The sequence below is a fragment of the Perca flavescens genome, chromosome 3, assembly GCF_004354835.1.
Source record: "Perca flavescens isolate YP-PL-M2 chromosome 3, PFLA_1.0, whole genome shotgun sequence".
In the NCBI taxonomy this organism is placed as follows: domain Eukaryota; kingdom Metazoa; phylum Chordata; class Actinopteri; order Perciformes; family Percidae; genus Perca; species Perca flavescens.
Window position 1 is genome coordinate 13,773,179 of NC_041333.1, and position 18,143 is coordinate 13,791,321.

Below are 18,143 nucleotides of genomic sequence, written 5' to 3' on the forward strand. Positions count from 1 at the left end.
TATAGTTTAGTAGCCTCCTGTCTTCCTGTATGAACATTTACAATTCACCACGAGATGGTAGTAGTGTACTGTAAATGCTGCCTTCTGTTATTCATAATAGTCCATGGGGAAATGCTCAACCACACACTCTTACCCTAACCAATAACTTTCCCCAATGTCTTTGTACATATCCTGTATATCATTTTCACTCCTATAATATAAATGTATACATTTTGCAATATGTGGTGTTATGTCAAGAAAACAATAAAAACAAAGTTTTGAAAACAGGCAGTATAATCACATAAACAATATACTGTAAAGGATGGTGCATTATCATGAAGAGGCAATGTGATCCTGTGAACCCCCCTATAGTCTAGTTCATCCCATAATTTCGGACTTCAAGAACAAATCATACACTCCACAATTAACAAAAAAACATGAATACCATACTCTTTTGGTTTTATTTTTCCAGCTACAGTAGATGACCCTCCTCTCAGAAGAAATGTGAGGGACAGCTCATTGCAAGATCTGAATGTAATTTGGCAGCAGTGTCCCTGCTGATTTGACCTGAGATAGAATGATGAGGCCCAGGATCTCTGAGGTATGCTTTGTGGAAATCCCAGCTGTCATTGGTTAATTAAACCCTTATACTCCAGAGGCCTTGACATATAAACATTACGCCTGGCTTTTCCCTACAAAAACAAACTGAAACGTCAGACATTTTTCCAGCTCTCCACAGCTGCTCTCAGGCTAACGTTGATTATCCACCACTGATTGATCTGTTGTTCCTCCCAAGGCAGAGAAATAAATTGAAAGATGGAAAAACGTCTGGACTCTGACGTCCATCCGAGACAGACAGGAGGAAAAGTTGTTGGGAGGCGCAAATGGACAGCAGTGATTTATTGACACTGTATTACTCGATTTACATTAATTTCCAACCTTCCGTCTTCTTAGCCTTTGCATTTTTAACTTGTGTCTTTAATCTCTTCTGCATCATATATATCAATGGCAGCAGGGGTGTCTCATAGTGTCATTTCAAAGAGTAATCCTTCAGATCGTTGCACTATTTTCTACATTTAATTGAGGACATCAAAATAGATCATCTCCATTCGAGTGTTAGATGATTTGAATAAGAAAGTAATTCCTTCAATTAAATGAATGGGCCATCAAATTTCAAGCACACAGATGTAAAATGAAGTGTGCATGGCTGTGAAAAATGTATTAAAAGAGTTAGTGAGTGCAGAGAATAAGTCCAGAATTCATAGAAATCAATTCCTTGAAATACTGAAAAAGCATAACTTGAGACATGAAGACAAAGGTTTGCTGACCTTGTACAGGGAAACACAGGGGGGGGAACTGAAAGATGTAATAAGATGACTTATAGTACTTACAGCTATTTTTCTCAATCTTGTCATCAGTGAGTTTTTTTAATGGGGGAAATGCTGACCAGATGTTTGGACACATGGGGGTTTACCTCATCAAAGACAAATATTAGAGAAGTTATACAAAAAACTGTTTTAGGAATATGAAGTTGTGATATCTTGGGGTGAAAGGAAGTGTAACTTAACTTGATATTCTGTTTTAAGGAAGTAGTTTGGAGAGTTGTTAAAGGAGAACTCTGGGCAATTTTTATGTTAATCTTGATCACTATAAATTTATGAGTACTGTCAATAGCAAAAGAAAATGAACAGAATCGGTCCTAGCAAACTGGAGTTGCTGCAGCTAATGCCCAGAGCTCCTGGTTAGCTAAAACGGCAGTTTTAGGGGCATATTCGAAAGAGTGCTTTTGTGCCTCTTAACAGACACAAAATGCAATTAAAATTCTTGGGTATTGAAGGACGGCGCAGCACGCAGCAGACACTCAGCGGAGCCGGTCCGCAGCTGTTACGCATCCAGTGGAAATCCCCGGTAAGGTAGACGCCAGCCACCCTCCTGAGGAAACCCTTTTCGGCCGCTTGTACCCTGGATCTCGTTCTTTTGGTCATGACCCAGCCTTCATGACCATAGGTGAGGGGAGGAACAAAAATTGACCGGTAGATCGAGAGCTTTGCCTTCTGGCTCAGCTCTCTTTTCGTCACAACGGTGCGATAAATTGAATGTAATACCGATTCTCCGACCAATCTCCCGCTCCATTGTACCCTTACTTGCGAAGAAGACCCCAAGATACTTGAACTCCTTCACTTGGGGTAAGGACGCATCCCCTACCTGGAGTAGGCACTCCATCGGTTTCCTGCTGAGAACCATGGCCTCAGATTTAGAGGTGCTGATCCTCATCCCAGCCGCTTCACACTCGGCTGCGAACCGATCTAATGAGTGCTGAAGGTCGCAGGCCGATGATGCCATCAGGACCACATCATCTGCAAAGAGCAGCGATGAGATCCCCAGCCCACCAAACCGCAACCCCCCCCCCCACCCCGCCTCGATATCCTGTCCATAAATATTACAAACAGGATTGGTGACAAAGCGCAGCCCTGGCGGAGGCCAACCCTCACCTGAAAGGAGTCCGACTTACTGCCGCATACCCGGAATTTTTTTTATTGGAATTATTTTTATTCTTATAACTTTAGCTTTTGTGATGAAAGTTCTGTGTTTGACAGTTCAATGTCTCATGCTAAGAAAAGCACGTATTGCTGGCAATTCATATCTATGTTCTCATCCTTTCATAAGAATCTCTCATGTTATAATGCTCCATGACATGTTTTATCTGTTACATAATGAATATTGAACTTCAGCTAAATTGCAAATCAAATCGTATTCACAATATCTGACAGAAAAATTGCAATAAGATTTTTTCCCCAAACCATTCAGCCCTACTACTGACTTTAAAATGACCAAAAAGTTGAATCAATAGCATATTAAGAGGCATTTAGTGCAGCGGGCTATTGCATTTTTGGTGAGACACATTATTTCTGCTATAGTCTTCACCAGTGACTGCATAAAAGGACATGACAGAAAAGGGTTTTAAAGGAGTGTACATATAAGTGACTTTGCATAATGGTTATAATCAATGTCAATCTTCATTTTGATGAATAATAGAACAAATTTTACAATCTTCAGTTGTCCTTGAATATATAACTTTAACCTTAACACTAGAACGGCCATGATGGTGACCGTTTTGAAATTTATATGTGTAATAACTTTGCTGAATAAAAAAATACAATCCTGCTGCTGACTGACTTTTCCTAAAATAGTCTGTATTTTAATTTAAAATTGTTGTTGCATACATTACACAAAAGGCAAAGAAAATACAATCACTTTTACCTATTTCAGCCAGAGACGGTCATATTGACCGCTCGGATTTTTGCGGTATTGTTTTTAATCTTTCGCGCGGTTGAAGATGCGTCTTGGTTGCTTAGTAACTACCATAGTCTCTATCAGAGAAACGTAACTAGCGGTCTCAAGTAACAAGTGTGGGCATCACCGATGGGGTGAAGGCAAAGCCAGAGTCGGTAACGTAGGCTACTACGGCGTGGATGGACTCTGTTCTGAATCAGAAGGCAAACACCGGGCACTCGCTCTGTGGAAGTACACGTAGATGGCCGGTGGCTGTTTACATGTTCATATAACTTTATACATCCTCGAACTGGCTGGAATCATTGCACTCATCCTCTCTAAGGAGTGCACCAGCAGTAAAATTGTCCGGAGGAAGTTCATGCAGCAACTGGCAGAGGACCTGAGAGCGAAGTTTATGGAGGAAAAAAAGAGCAGCGCTGTATTTTCTAAAGATATCCTATATATCCTATCCTACAATACATAATACAATATCGCAATTAGGTATTTATCATGAGAGATTATAGAGTTTGGAATCTGGCGGTCAAAATGACCGCTCACGGCAGTTCTAGTAGTTATGGAATTCCGGCACTTCTAGTGTTAAAACAGAGTTGTGTGAATAAATCATTGTCTACGGGTAAGGCCACTACGTTGTTCTTAACAAACACAAAACCAAAGAACTACTTCTGGACTTCAGACGGTGAACCCCCAACCTCTTACCATCAAGGGAACTGAGGTGGAACAGGCTGACAGTCACGAGTTTCTAGGCCTTCACATGATAGAAAACCTGAACTGAGCCAAAAACACTGTGGCAACAGTAAAAAAGAACATCAGCAGCTTTACTTCATCGGGCTGCTGAAGAAGGCTGAACTAAGCCATTAGCCCCTCACCCGGGCCTACAGAGGACTCAACGAGAGCATTCTCCCCAGCTGCATCACAGTGTGGTTTGAAATCTCTTCAAAGAGTCATCACAACTGCAGAGACAATCATCGGCTCTGACCTCCCCTCCATGGACACACACTACACACAACGCTGCAGGAGGAAAGCACAAGAGCATCCTCAGTGTCCGACACCCAGCTCACTCTCTGCTCAGGTGGAAGATACCACCTGAGACACAACAAGCCAGAAAGCATCACCACAGACAGGCTTTTTTTGATTGCAAATTAAGGCTGGAATAAAATACCACAATTCCCACCTCATTTACAATATGAACACTGAACACTTCATAACACTCACACACCTTACAAACTGTGTTTCTGTATGCACCCCTGGCTGCTTGTCTGAGTCTTTCCCTAAGTCCATTGTTTTGTGCAATCATTGACCTCAAATCTCTTCTAATGATGATGGCGTCTCTTTTACTATAAGCCTGGCTTTCTGTCATTTTACCGTCTTGAAAGCCACTCTTTTCAGGTAGCTTTTTCTCCAACTTTATTTCACCTGTTACTGTATGAAGTAAGAGCCAGTAGAAGGGCACCTTAGAAACTGCAGCTAAAACGTATTGTCTACTATAGCACCATTTACTGGGGCCAATGTGGCTGTCTACATTATATAGGGCAGTTATATAGGGCAGCAAATGATCTAAAGGTCTCACAATTCTCCCAAAATTGAAGTGATAGTGATGATTAGTTGATACAGTATGAGTCACTATGCTGATATAATTAGGCACCAGATCCTTGTTTGGGTGTTCTACAATTGGAGGACAGATAAGAAATGTGTTGGCAGAATGCAGAATGTCAGGAGACAGCAATGCAGAGTTTTCACATTGAATAATATCTATGAGTACAATTATCACATCCACTGTCTGATGAGTGAATGTTTACAATGGGTTGTCAGGGTGGCACAACACCTACTCATGAGCTGATTGTATGATGAAAGGTTTATTTGCATAAATGCAAAAATACATGTGCAGATATTTTGCTACAGCACATTTAGCAGCAATGTCTAATTATTTTGTTAGATATCATGCAGATTGCTGTGCATACGTTTTGTATGATATCATACGAACCTGTTCATGAGATTGCGTTGAATAGCTTACATGAAATTACGTACGGGTAACATGAGCACAGAAGAAAAGTGACAATATTTAAGTATAAATAACGTTGAAGATTATGCATTTCAAGAATATTTATTTGCTTCTTTCTTTTGTTGTTTTCACTGTAGTTGTCATGATAGACATCATACAGTTTTCTAAAGTCGAAACTGAGGCAAATTCTGTTTTTATTTTCATTTGAAGTCTTTTATGCCTTCATCTATTGACCATGAGGCGTTGGTATTTCCCACTATTTGGCTATCAGGTTTTTTCAGTATTTCTCTTAGACCTCAGAATAATAATGAAGCACACGATACAGAAACAATACAGAATATAAGGCCATAGCTAGAGGTCAGGATGGCAAAAATCTCCACGCCGACACTGTACTTATAATGTACGTGGGCACAACGGCCACCCAGACAGTAAAGAAGATCAGCATGCTGATGGTAATCAGTTTGGCTTCATTAAAGTTGGGAGTTTCCTTGCTAGGAAGGGCAAGAGGAGGGTGAGGCAGGCAAGTAGCCCTGAGAAAAACTATCACAGACCCATCGCACATTCAAGAATTATCCTGGTTCCCCAGTGGTCCATGATGTCTCATTCTGCAGGCTGAGGAGAAGCCAGGGTCAGACACAGTGCACAGATCAGCTCCTGGAAAAATAAGGTTGGGTCAGGAAATGAAGAGAGAGATTTGTTTAGCTAACAAATAAAATGAAAACTGAAGCAGATATCACATTAGGAAACAGAAAGCCCTTCGCAACCTGCAGGACTTTGAACAAGACACTGAATCTCTATTTGCATAACTGACCTCAAATGGAGGGGTGTGTGAAATATGTGATTTCTTACAGTAATGCAGTAATTTAAAACTGCAATGTGTTAAACACAGAATCCCCTGTACTAGAGTGCAGATAGAGGTGCCGAACTGCTGCTGAGCAGGACCCACACGATGCATCAGGTTCTCCCCGTTCTATAAGAAATGTAACCACAACTCTGGCAGTGGATTTCTGGATGGTTTCAATAATCCTTTGCATTGGATAGTTCCTCGAATGAAAAATAGAGATTAAGATTCAAATGAGAACTGCATGTAGTAAGAAAAATACATTACGGCGATGGAGAGTAGGAGAAATAAATAGAGCAGAAATATTGACACTTTACAGTATGGAATCCCTTCATAGTAAGCAACACACACTTCAGTTCCCTTGAGTGCATCCATTAACATCTGAATCCCAAATCTGCCAAAATCATCATTAGACGCCAGCCCGTCCCAAGCCCACCCCATGAGGTGCAACAGCTCAACCACGGCCCATGCTTGCAGCATCGTTGGGCATTGTGCGGAAGGACAGCGGGTGCCTCCTGTTATCACTTGAACGAACACACACAGGAGGCTAAGTAGCTCACCTGTGAAGAATGAGATTGGTTATTTGACAGATAGCTAGATAGACAAGGAGACAGTGAGTATACAAAACAGAAATAGACACATAAGTCAAGTTATACTCAAGTAGTACCAGAGAGAAACCTTATCCTCTGCATTTGATCTATCCTAACCTTATTTAGGTGCATTGAACAGCTACTGTGCAGTGCCCACGAAGCAGCTCCAATTATTGAGGGTTGTGCTTTTGTCAAAGGCCTTGTGTGAGCATCTCTAACATGTATTATTCATGTCTTTGATTTGGGAGATAACAGGAGCAACCATAAGAAACCCATCCAGGGACGGACTGACAATCTGGAAAGGTGCATTCGGGAAAAGTTCAGACCAACCAACGGCCATCGGCACAAAAAATAAAAGTCTAATAAAGCGAAATTAACAGCCAACAGCAGGGGGCGCTAATATGATCACTTATATGCTACATATAAAAATAAAACTGAAGAAGAAGAGTAGGCCTACATCATTAGACGTGAGTTAATTTCACATCAGCAAGCACTGGTAAGTGCCAGGAGCTGGACACATTATAATAGGCTGCCTTTATCCCTATCTTAGCAAATTGCATAGTCAGCTATGGGGGTGCACCATGATTATGAAAATGATCGTGCCATTTAGTGCTGTCAAACTTAACGTGTTAATAATTTCTGTTAGGTTAATTTGAAACATTAAATGAGTTAGAAATTAAACGCGGGTTGACCGCGATTTCAGTTCGTTGTATATGAGAGGCTGTGGTGAGCTCACTTTTGCTGCTAGGATGAAGACTATGGTATTGAATTAAATGGGAAAACATCAGACATGCATTGGTACCACTCTAAATGTGCTAACAAACAGGAAAGGGGGCTAAACAATTCACCAAACATTATATTTGAATAGTGTTCATAGTTCAATAGTTGTTATAGTATAGTAACTAACACTCTCAGTGTAGTTTTGGTATAGGCCTACAATATATCTAACCCCCATGTTCAGGTACAGCAAGTAGCCTACTTTATCTCTGAAAGTGTTGTCAGTAATACTCTGTACTGTTTTATAATTACAAGTTTGTGTAATTTGGGGTTCTGTAGCCAGTGACATTTCATTATTGGTATTTTATTTTCAATGCAGATGTAATGGCATTGTACATTTTTGTTTTTATTTGAAGGCTGAGGCTTCATTAATAAACACAACCCCAACTCTCATTATTGGTTTTGAGATGTTACTTGCTGTGAATACCTTGTCTGATAGGCTACAGAATTGTGGCATAGTATCAGGACATCCTGTCTGTCGCGCACGGCTAGGGGCAAATGGCTGGATGATGGGCCTATTTGGGAAAAAGTCCAGGGCTGTTTTGTAGCCCCAGTCCGTCCCTGAACCCAGGTGAACTTGCAAACTAAACACAGAGGGCCTACACCGTACACCTACAATGGTCTGAACCCATGAGCTTCTTCCTGTGAGGCAGCAGTGTAACACTGTGCAGCCCAAACACAAATGTGCAAGAAGAGAATAGAGACATAGTACTGTAATACAGTATAAGAAATACTATGCAAAGAAAATAACCCCTGAATGAATCATCATTTTTTTTGCAACACATTAGTTTTCCTCATGGGTATATCAAACACCCCAAGGTTGTTTGCCACCACAATAGCGTCTAATGTGTGTGCATCACTAACAATAACTGGCTTTGTAGGCACAGCTGCACATTCTGAGTTTGCCAAATTAACTTCCTGTCAAGCTACCATAGCCGTAGTCTGGATCAACAACATTACGATATTTGCCTATATCCAGCTTCCCTGATGTTCCTCCGGATGTCCCTCTCCTTCTGCTCTGTGTGTGTTGCCATTCTCAAACTCCGTTCCCTTCGGGAAACAACAAACTTCGAGCTAGCAAGCTACACGCTGAAAATGGCAAGTTTTGAAGAACATTTAGATTGTGCGACAAGGCAGGCCTGCTTGGTTCTTTCGGGGAATGATTGTAAAGATTTACAAAGGATATGTTTACTGCATTTACTATCTAACTGGGGCGTTTTGGGACTGATTGGTAGGGATTTGTTATGGACAAAATACACACAGGCGATACACTTGTAAGAGCAAATTACTTTTAATCACGTGTCCAGCTAATTTAAATAGCTCACGTTATTGTATTGTGTGAACAGTTAACTTCAGTAAATGGCGTTTTCTTTTGCGTGGTGCAAATGTTCTACCAAAACAAGTTCCTTCTCAAGACCATTTTGCAGAGCCACCGTCCCTGCGTCCAGAGCTTAGCACCACCCAACACGATTGTGATTAGTTTAAAGAAATGCAAACAACCCAGAGTGTTTTTTTTCTCCTATCCTGGAATGTATCTGTGATGTAGCCAGACCTTACTTTGGAGATAGGTCTGGCAATGAGAGACTACACTCTAAAAACTCCTGGGTTATTTCTTCAACCCAGTTTCTGGGTTATTTGTGTTGGGACAAAATGATGGGTTATTTTTTTCAGAGAGGAACCATTTTCTGGGTTATAGGGCTAATATTTTGACCCAATTTCTGGATTGTTTGGGTTGCTGTTTTTTTTTTCAAAGATTAACCCATGTTCTGGGTTATAAGGTTGTCTCTGTCTCTCTCTCTCTCTATATATATATATATATATATATATATATATATATATATATATATTTTATTATGATAAAACAGTATCACCAGTATTTGTAGGAGAAATAAAGTGACACACCTTCTAAACATGGATATATTAACTAAGAAATAGAAGAAATAAGTTCTTATATTAAACCCTTGCCCCTATAACATACACATCAGTCTGCCAGAAATTCAGAAGAAGAGGAAGAAGAAACACCTCCTTCCCATACCATACCATACCCCATTTTCTGGGTTATTTCAACCCAGAAAATGGGGTTCTCTGGACCCAGAAGTTGGGTTATTTTAACCCAACATTTGGGTCAAGTATTTAACCCAGAAGTTGGGTCAAAAAGAGTAACCCAATTTTCTGGGTTTAAATAACCCAGAAATTAGTTGGTCCCTTTTTAACCCAGGAGTTGGGTAAAAAATAACCCATAATGGGTTAACCCATAATGGGTTATTTTTTAGAGTGTACAATAGCCACAGAACAGAGTGGGGCTCTCTGCTAGGCAAGTGTCAGCTGCCAGATAGCCAAAGGTGAAGTTGGGCAGGAGGTCTGGGTCATTGTTCATTTTCTCCACTGTAAAGATCATAGCCTGAAGCCAGGGATAAGTTCGCTGGTTAGAACTGCAGCAGGGGGAACACAGGAAAATAATGGCAGAAAAGATGAACATAAGAAACCAAGACACATTATGACAGAGTGTATTAAACATAGACTTAGTTTAGGTAAACATGTTCGAGAAAAGAAAAAAAATGTAATTGTTCAGAATCTTACATTACACATGAAGCGTTACCCTTCTCACTCCGCAAATCCAAATCAGGCGGCGGAGCCTTCACATAAACAGGAAACCTCCAATCACTACATCTCCAGCCTGATAAACGCTACCTGAAATAGACTTTACCATTTTTAACAACCCCCTGGATAAACCCGGGGAGGCAGAAGAGGAGCAGAGCACAGATATGCATCACTTGGAAGATAGGAGCGCAGCGAGGGAAATCCAAATGAAGTACAAAGTATAAACAGCATTCATTAGTTAACACATAAGACTTTGTTAACATTGTTGCCATGTTAATACAGCCAGATCAAACTGATGAATATAACAAACAAGAGCCAGAAAAACACAACATCCAGTGAAGAGAATTTGTGACCTTTATATCAAATGCTCTTTCTGTTGTTGTCGTTGTTGTTGCTGTTATTGTGGTTGATCATGAAACATAGGGCGATCTAACAATTGTACAACACATTAAGTGATATAATATATTATCTGCTCAAAACACGTTAGCAGGGATGGATACTTACAGCTTCAGTGGTTGTGGGTTATTTCTTGCCAAACTAAGGGAAGGAATAGGAGGATGAAACAGACATCACTGCCACATGGGAGGGGAATCAGATTTAGCAGGAGGAGAAAATTAGTTTGTTATTAAAGGGAGAGAATATAGTAATTTGGAGCTAGCACAGCAATGAAGCAAAACCCAGGTGTGTTCATTCACATCGCCGGGGACAGCAGCAAATAGATGCAAGTGTACTTTATCTTAATATGAGATACTGTAACTTTTGGTATAAGTCACAGCTCTTTTCTCATTACTGCACTTATTTTGAAAGATCATACATTTTTGATATTTGATGGTCATCAACAACCACACTTTTCAGCAGGGGTTGGGTAATTCCATGTAATCATGCAATCAATCTCTCACATCTCACCGTACTGATGATGGGCTATTTGCGGGCATGCTTTTGTAGATGTACAATTAACAGGAGGGATAGAATAGAGTGGCCTATAAAAGATGAGAGGGGTTAGAGGGTGAAGAGAGAGCTGTCATTTTCAGGAGCAGGCCCTGTCAGTGACAAGTGTTCATCCAATTACACCATGAGTGCCCTCTCTTCTCTGTTCTTTCTTTCTTCCTGTCCTCTCCACTTTCTAGACCACCTGATCCCTCTCTTCATCTACTCTCCTCCTTCAGCCTTTGTTTGTTCTTAAAGAGTTTCCAGTAATTACTGTTCCTCTCCTCTCATATCCTCTGCCCTCCTCCTAGCCTTTAAAGGAATAGTTTGACATTTTGGGATATAAAAAGCTGTGGCTCACAGCCGGTTGGCTTACCTTAAGTGTATATAATCTTAGCACAAAGGCTGTAAACAGGGGGGAAAAGATTGAGAAGAAGGGGAAAGAAAGCTGTCTCTCTCTGTCAGAAGGTAAAATAAATCCTTCTCCCAGCACCTCTAAATCTCACTAATCTGTTATATTTTATTTGTTCAATCTGCACAAAAACCACAGCGTAAAAACAAGTTGCAGCTTTATACCAGGTTGCCAGGCAACCAGCAGAAACAGGATGTCACAGCTCCTGGCTCAAAAAGTGGGGTAAGCTTCGCTTCAGAACTCGAACCTCCTATTGCGCCATTTTGATGCTACAAAACGATCACCTCCCGTTAGCATTCCACTGATTGCCATTCATTTTGACGTCACTTGACAGCGAATAACTTTACATCTGAAGCTTTTAAAGACTCTATTTGCCCATTGTTTATTTCTAAAGAAACACAACCATGTATAAAAGGCTCCATTACCTTGTACCTCACGTTATGGCTCCGTAGCAGACATTTTTGTAAAAATAGGCTAATGATTGTGTCACATTACCGTATAGTACAGGAGAAGCTTGCAGGCAGTTTCGACTTCCATTAGCTGTTTAGGTTTAATTACTAATGTTAACTAGAATTTTAGTTAGCAATGATTAGCCTGTGTCTATGTTTTCTCCTTACATATACCTACGCTCTCCGTCTCTGCAAGATTGGGAATGATTGAGATTTCTCTTGTCACAGCTACCAGAAGACTTACAACTTTCAGACACGTTGCTCACGTCACATTTACGTTGTCTCTCTCAGTTGGAGGCTGCGCAGTAAAGCAAGAGATCACCGGAAAAGTGCTTCTAATAGCCTTCACTGGTCTCCGTCCAGAGCAACGGGGTCTATTGGTCCATTCTTATATACTGTCTATGGGTAGGCATAACCGCCTGGCCTACTTAATCTGTTTGTTACATTTCCCTCAGGTAAAGCGGTAGAACAATAGCTGTAACTTCTAGAGATGAGAAGTCATTCAATCAAATGACATCCGACAATAAGAAGAACGGTGAGACGAAACTTGCCAAAAAGGCTAAAAGTTTGTGCAAGTATCTCACCAAGTGGGAGGAGGCTTACCTATAATTAAGAACAAAATCGTTCAAAGCAGAGGTTCAAAGTCATGCTTTAAAATATGCCACACAGATTTCCTTTTCTAAATGTATGTTGACAGTGGTAGGGGTGGTGGGGCAGCCCGGGGCAGGGCGCCGGAAAATTATTGTATATTCAAATTCCAATGTTGACATGTATGGCATAACTCCTTATACTGTTTTTGGTAACACTTTATAATAACCATCATTAATAGATGGTAAATTGATAGTTAATTCATCTTTAGTTAATTGTCATTTAACTGTCAGCAAACAGTCATTTTACTGTTAACAAACAATGAAATTATAATTAATAAAGTTTACAAATTATTAGTACACACACATTATATCCATCATATACTTTATTAGGTATCGGGTAATGATTAAAAAAATGTTGCAAACCTTTAAGAAACCATTTTTAAAACATCTATAAACATTACATAGATAGATGGACCAGATATTCCTAACACTTTGTTAAGGGTTACTAGTTGGTTTTTAAACCGTCTATAAACAGTGTCTGGATGTTTATTATAAAGTTGCAACATATGACTATAATACCTTGTTAAATATATATATTTGTGCTGGCACAAATTAGGTTTAGGATCAACTAACTACTCGGTTAGGTTTAGGAAAACATCATGGTTTGGATAAGTACACTTGTTACGTAACTTATGTTACGTACGTAAGTTAAGTATGTTATATAAATAAGTCAACGTTGACTTTTGGTTTCACACGGGACACAAGCTGTAGTCTCCTGGGTAAAAGTTGGGTGTTTGTTTGACCCCAGCCCCACAACTGTTGAACCAGGAAATTTGTCCACCATGACAAAGGATCCTACATGACTTTCCATTGCCATTATTAACACAGTATGTGCCATCTCCATGCAAGGTGTTACGTGGTCTGGTAATTTTAGGTATTTCTGTAAGATCAGGCTGGCTAAGCTAAGCTACGCTAAGCTATCAAGCTATAGCTTCATATTTATCCTACAAATGAGAGAGTGGTAACAATCTTATCTAACTCTTGGTGAGAAGAAGCATATTTCAGTGGCGCCCTTGGTAGATCACCTGGTTGAACGTACGCCCCATGTACCAATGCTCAGTCCTTACCGCAGTGGCCCGAGTTTGATTCCAACCTGTGGCCCTTTGCTGCATGTCCAAGCCCAAAACATTATCTTAAAAAAAGAAAAAAAGAATAACCAAATTTCTCAAACTGTCAAACTACTCCTTTAAAGCTTGTGCATGGTTTCTGCTGCAGTAAGTGTCTAGATAGACAAGGCCTTGTAAAAATTCACACAAGACTATTCATGAAATGCTGTTTAATAAAATGAGTTGGATTTGTTTTCCTGTAGCTCTGGTATTGAACCATATTATTGACCAAACTGAAGAAGACCAAATATACCCTCTAGAGACAAAGTTGCAAGCCCCAGCTGCAGTAGCTCCTCTAGGGGAATACAGGAAGAGGAGCACAGGGCCTAGCACAGCTGGGACCAGGTCCACAGAGAAAAGGATATGGCTGGAATGGCCTCACCTCCAAAAGATAAGGGAAGAATCTAAGTTGCTGTCAGTAAAATAATGCTTTGTATGAATGGTGAGGAGAGGGGAACAGGCTATAGTTATTTGGGAGCGATGGAGTGCTAAGGATGGATTTAAATCCAAGTCCCCCAGATTTGTTCCACCCTTCCTTGCCGAATGCCAATGTCAACTCTTCACAGCACGGAGCCTGGCGCTGCACCCATCACAACAAAAAGATTAGAGCAGAGAGAGGTGCCATGTCCAAGAGAGGTAAGAAACCCACATTGCACCTATATATCTAGACAGACAAATGGTCCAGAGTTTATTTCAATAAATCTTTCCATGCCCTCACAACCATTTGTTATTTTTTCTATATTTGTCTCTCAGCTTCGTCCCACAAACTCTTCCCTGTTCTGCTGATGGTAGGATGGATTGTTGGCTGCACAGCAGTTGTCTACTTTGTCTTCATTTTTGCTTGGGTACATGATTCCATCTTTAAAGTATATAATATGCTGGTATATACATGTATCAGTGTATGAACAATACAGTGTGCCCTTCCCATATAACAATATAGCTCTGGCAATGGCAATGTTGGTCTGTCAGACTGTCCACCTTGATGAACTTTGATCCAGACTGAAATCTCTCAACAACTATTGGATGGATTGATTTGTATGAACATGTATGTTCCACTGAGTATTCCTTACATGTACTGATGTGTCCTCTTGTGCAACTACAAGGTTGATATTTGTGGTTTTGAGTGACATTTTTGACAACTGGACTGAGTGGCATGAAATCTGTTATAGACATTCATGTCTCACTCAGGCGGTATTGTAATAGATTTGTTTCATCTAGAGCCATCACCAGGTCAAAATATTGTTAACGACATACTTTTAGCTGTTGAGCGCAAATTATCAAATGTTAGCATATCAACAACTACACTAAGATGGTGAAAATGGTAAACAATATAATTTCTAAACATCAGCATCTTAGCATTTTATGAACTTAAGCGTTCAGAAACTGTTCATTTATCAAAAGTGAACAGCCAGACTGCAACCTGTGTTCTTTTTACTAATGTATTTTGATTTTCTTTCTTTGGCAGAAAAGAGGTGTGCAGGGAAGAAATTGAATTCATCACAGAAATGAAGTTCTTCTTCCAGTGGACACAGGGATGAAAATATCATTTCTATGTTTTGATATTAATTTTCTGATAGATGCATACTTCCTGCTGTTTGGCAGATGTGGAAATGCTGATATAAAAGTGAACAATGGATTGCAATGGATATCTGCCATGGTCTAGTGGTAATGATGTTTAGCTGTGAAGACAGTTTCCTGTAATTTTCTGTCGCTATAAATCAGTCAAATAAACATATTTACTGTGGTTTTTACCCTTTTAATTACATCATATAATCCTATTCTTTTAGGTATTACAGATTAAAAATCTATTAAATCCACCCTCAAATAGATGTCCTAATGAGAACACCCTCTGTTTTCAATGAACAATATGCATGTGTCAGACACATTTGAGTTGTTCAGCAGAGCCTTTCAGTGAAATGTAGAAAAAGCAACAGTGTTTTGTAAGTGAGGGGTAGTAAAATGAGCAATGAATATACCTGAGTGTGTGTGTGTGTGTGTGTGTGTGTGTGTGTGTGTGTGTGTGTGTGTGTGTGTGTGTGTGTGTGTGTGTGTGTGTGTGTGTGTGTGTGTGTGTGTGTGTGTGTGTGTGTGTGTGTGTGTGTGTGTCTGTGTGTGTGTGCATATGTATGTGTGTGTTTGCATAATGTCCTCTGTGTATTCATGTCACACTGCTGGGCATAGAACATATTGGGTGTTAGGACTGGCAATGTCGTTGCTATGGCTACCACAAGTCTGTCTTTTTTATTTTGAGTAGTGCTGACTAATAGGATGTGAAGAAAAAAACAATGGGGGGGAAAAATTGGGTGGGGAGTTGCACTTTCTCAAACACTTTTAATTGTTTTGTGCAGAGGTGGCCTGAGGGGACTTTTTGCTCATAATTTGCTTCATCAAATGTAAGCACTTGAAGGAACTCAAGATTAAAGCTAAACTCAATCTCAAAGATTCCAGCATTTTCATTTCACCTTGAAGCAATTTAACCACTAATGTTTGCCTGAAATTTCAGTGCAAAACTTGCCATTACAACTAAGCCTCCAAATCTGTAATAGTAGCACGGTCAGCTTTAAAGAGCATTTTCACGTCTGCATTTAATAACAGGGAATTAGATTGTCTGGTTGTTACTGCAGGTTGTGCCACATCCACTTTCCAGTAAGCAGGAGGTGTAAGCCTTATAAGCCTGCACAGGCCCAATAATCCTGTATACTTGGTGTCATGTTAACATGTGCACCAGATGCAAACATCAATGTAATGAGGTTGAGATGGAAACTTTCTGTACCACAGCAATGCAATAGGGTCAGCAGAAATACATTGCATCCAACCAAACACTACCACACACATGTTCAGGCTGGCAAACGTGTTTTACAGTCACTCTCACTCATACACATGGAAGCTTGTATGAGTTTTTCATGGTAATTTAGAAGCATCTGTTAACTTGTCCAATCTGTTTACTTCAACAACAGCAAAACAGTATCTCTCACTTCCACTCGTCAAGACACACACACACTCCTCTCAACTCTCGCACTCCCAGCCTCAATCACTGTCTTCAGAATAGATCATTATGCAGGTACACCACATGGTGTTATGTAATAAGATGTCTTCCAAGTGTGTTATATTACGCTGTGTGTCTACTATTTAGATTCCATGCGTATTGCCATACTGCTTGCACAATGGAATGGTGATATGGAAAACATGTGATTAGGACCCAAAGTTGACAGATGTTCCATCCTAAGATAAGGCTATGTTAAGGCTATATAACAACAAAATGAATGGTAGTAATAATTATGTCATTTCTGCACAAGTACAGCTTGTTAAACTGCTTTAATAATAATTATTTAATAAAATGTGCTCTAAAAACATACTATTGTTTTTTTATCATATCATATTATATTCTAATGTTGGTAGCAATATTGGTAACAGTATTAGTGTTACCAGTAGTTGTGTTTGTAGACATGGTCTTGTAACAACAGGAGTTAAAAGGAGTTAAGGGACAAGCCAGGTCTTCTTTGGTCTTAAGGGGAACTACGCACATTTTCAAAATTTGCACGTTATTCCTATGGTCCAAAAATATTAGTAAACATGAACAACTATCTCCCAAATCCCCAAAAATAGACTGCTAAAACTCAAATATGTGATGTTATCAAATATAAAGTCTGGAACTACTCTGACAATGAATTGGGAAAGGTGTTCTAGATGACACTGAGATGGGAATGTTCTGAGTATGTAGTACATTTTCGGTTTCAGAACTAAGAATACTACAATAGAATAAAAAAGAATACTAACATTCTGTGGGTTCACAACATTTTCTATCCATTGTCTCTGGAGCAGCTCCAAACGTTATACTTGATGGCAACACAAGTTTCAAACTTTCTTCTCTGGTTCTGTCTTTGTAGCTCATGTTCATACATGCTGATTGAACTTTCCTAGGCCATGGACATAGCATATTGGAATTCATAATGTAGGTGGTGTTTCCCTTTAAACTAGTTTGGACCACAAAAAGGCCCTTGTATGTGAATGTGATGCTCTTCCCTGACTCAAAGGAAATTCTCCAGTTGGTTATTATAGTAGCTTTGGGCAAGATACTACTGTGCTGTAAAAGAAATCAATAAAACCTTAAAACATATCCAGATACCAAAAGCCACAATTTGAGTTATATGATTAAGTTGTGTAACTATATACAGCTACTATATACAGCAGCTACATTTTGATGTCAGCATTACAGCCAGTCCAGATGTCAGGAAATCCAAGTAGCTAAAAAAAGATATTCAGATAATTAAAAAGTGAAGAAGAAAGAAAGATGGCATGACGTCTCTCTTTAGTTTATGCCTCTATCATATTCCTTAAGAGTGACTCATCCTTTCAGTCAGCTGTATCTATGTATACATAGTATGTAATGATACAAGATGCCACTGAACTGCTGTTCTTATAGACCATTTGGTCTAACAAGAGCATCAAAATAGAAAGCAAAATGAAGACTGTAACCTAAAGTAGCCCCACAGAGTACTGCATGTCAAAGAAGTGACA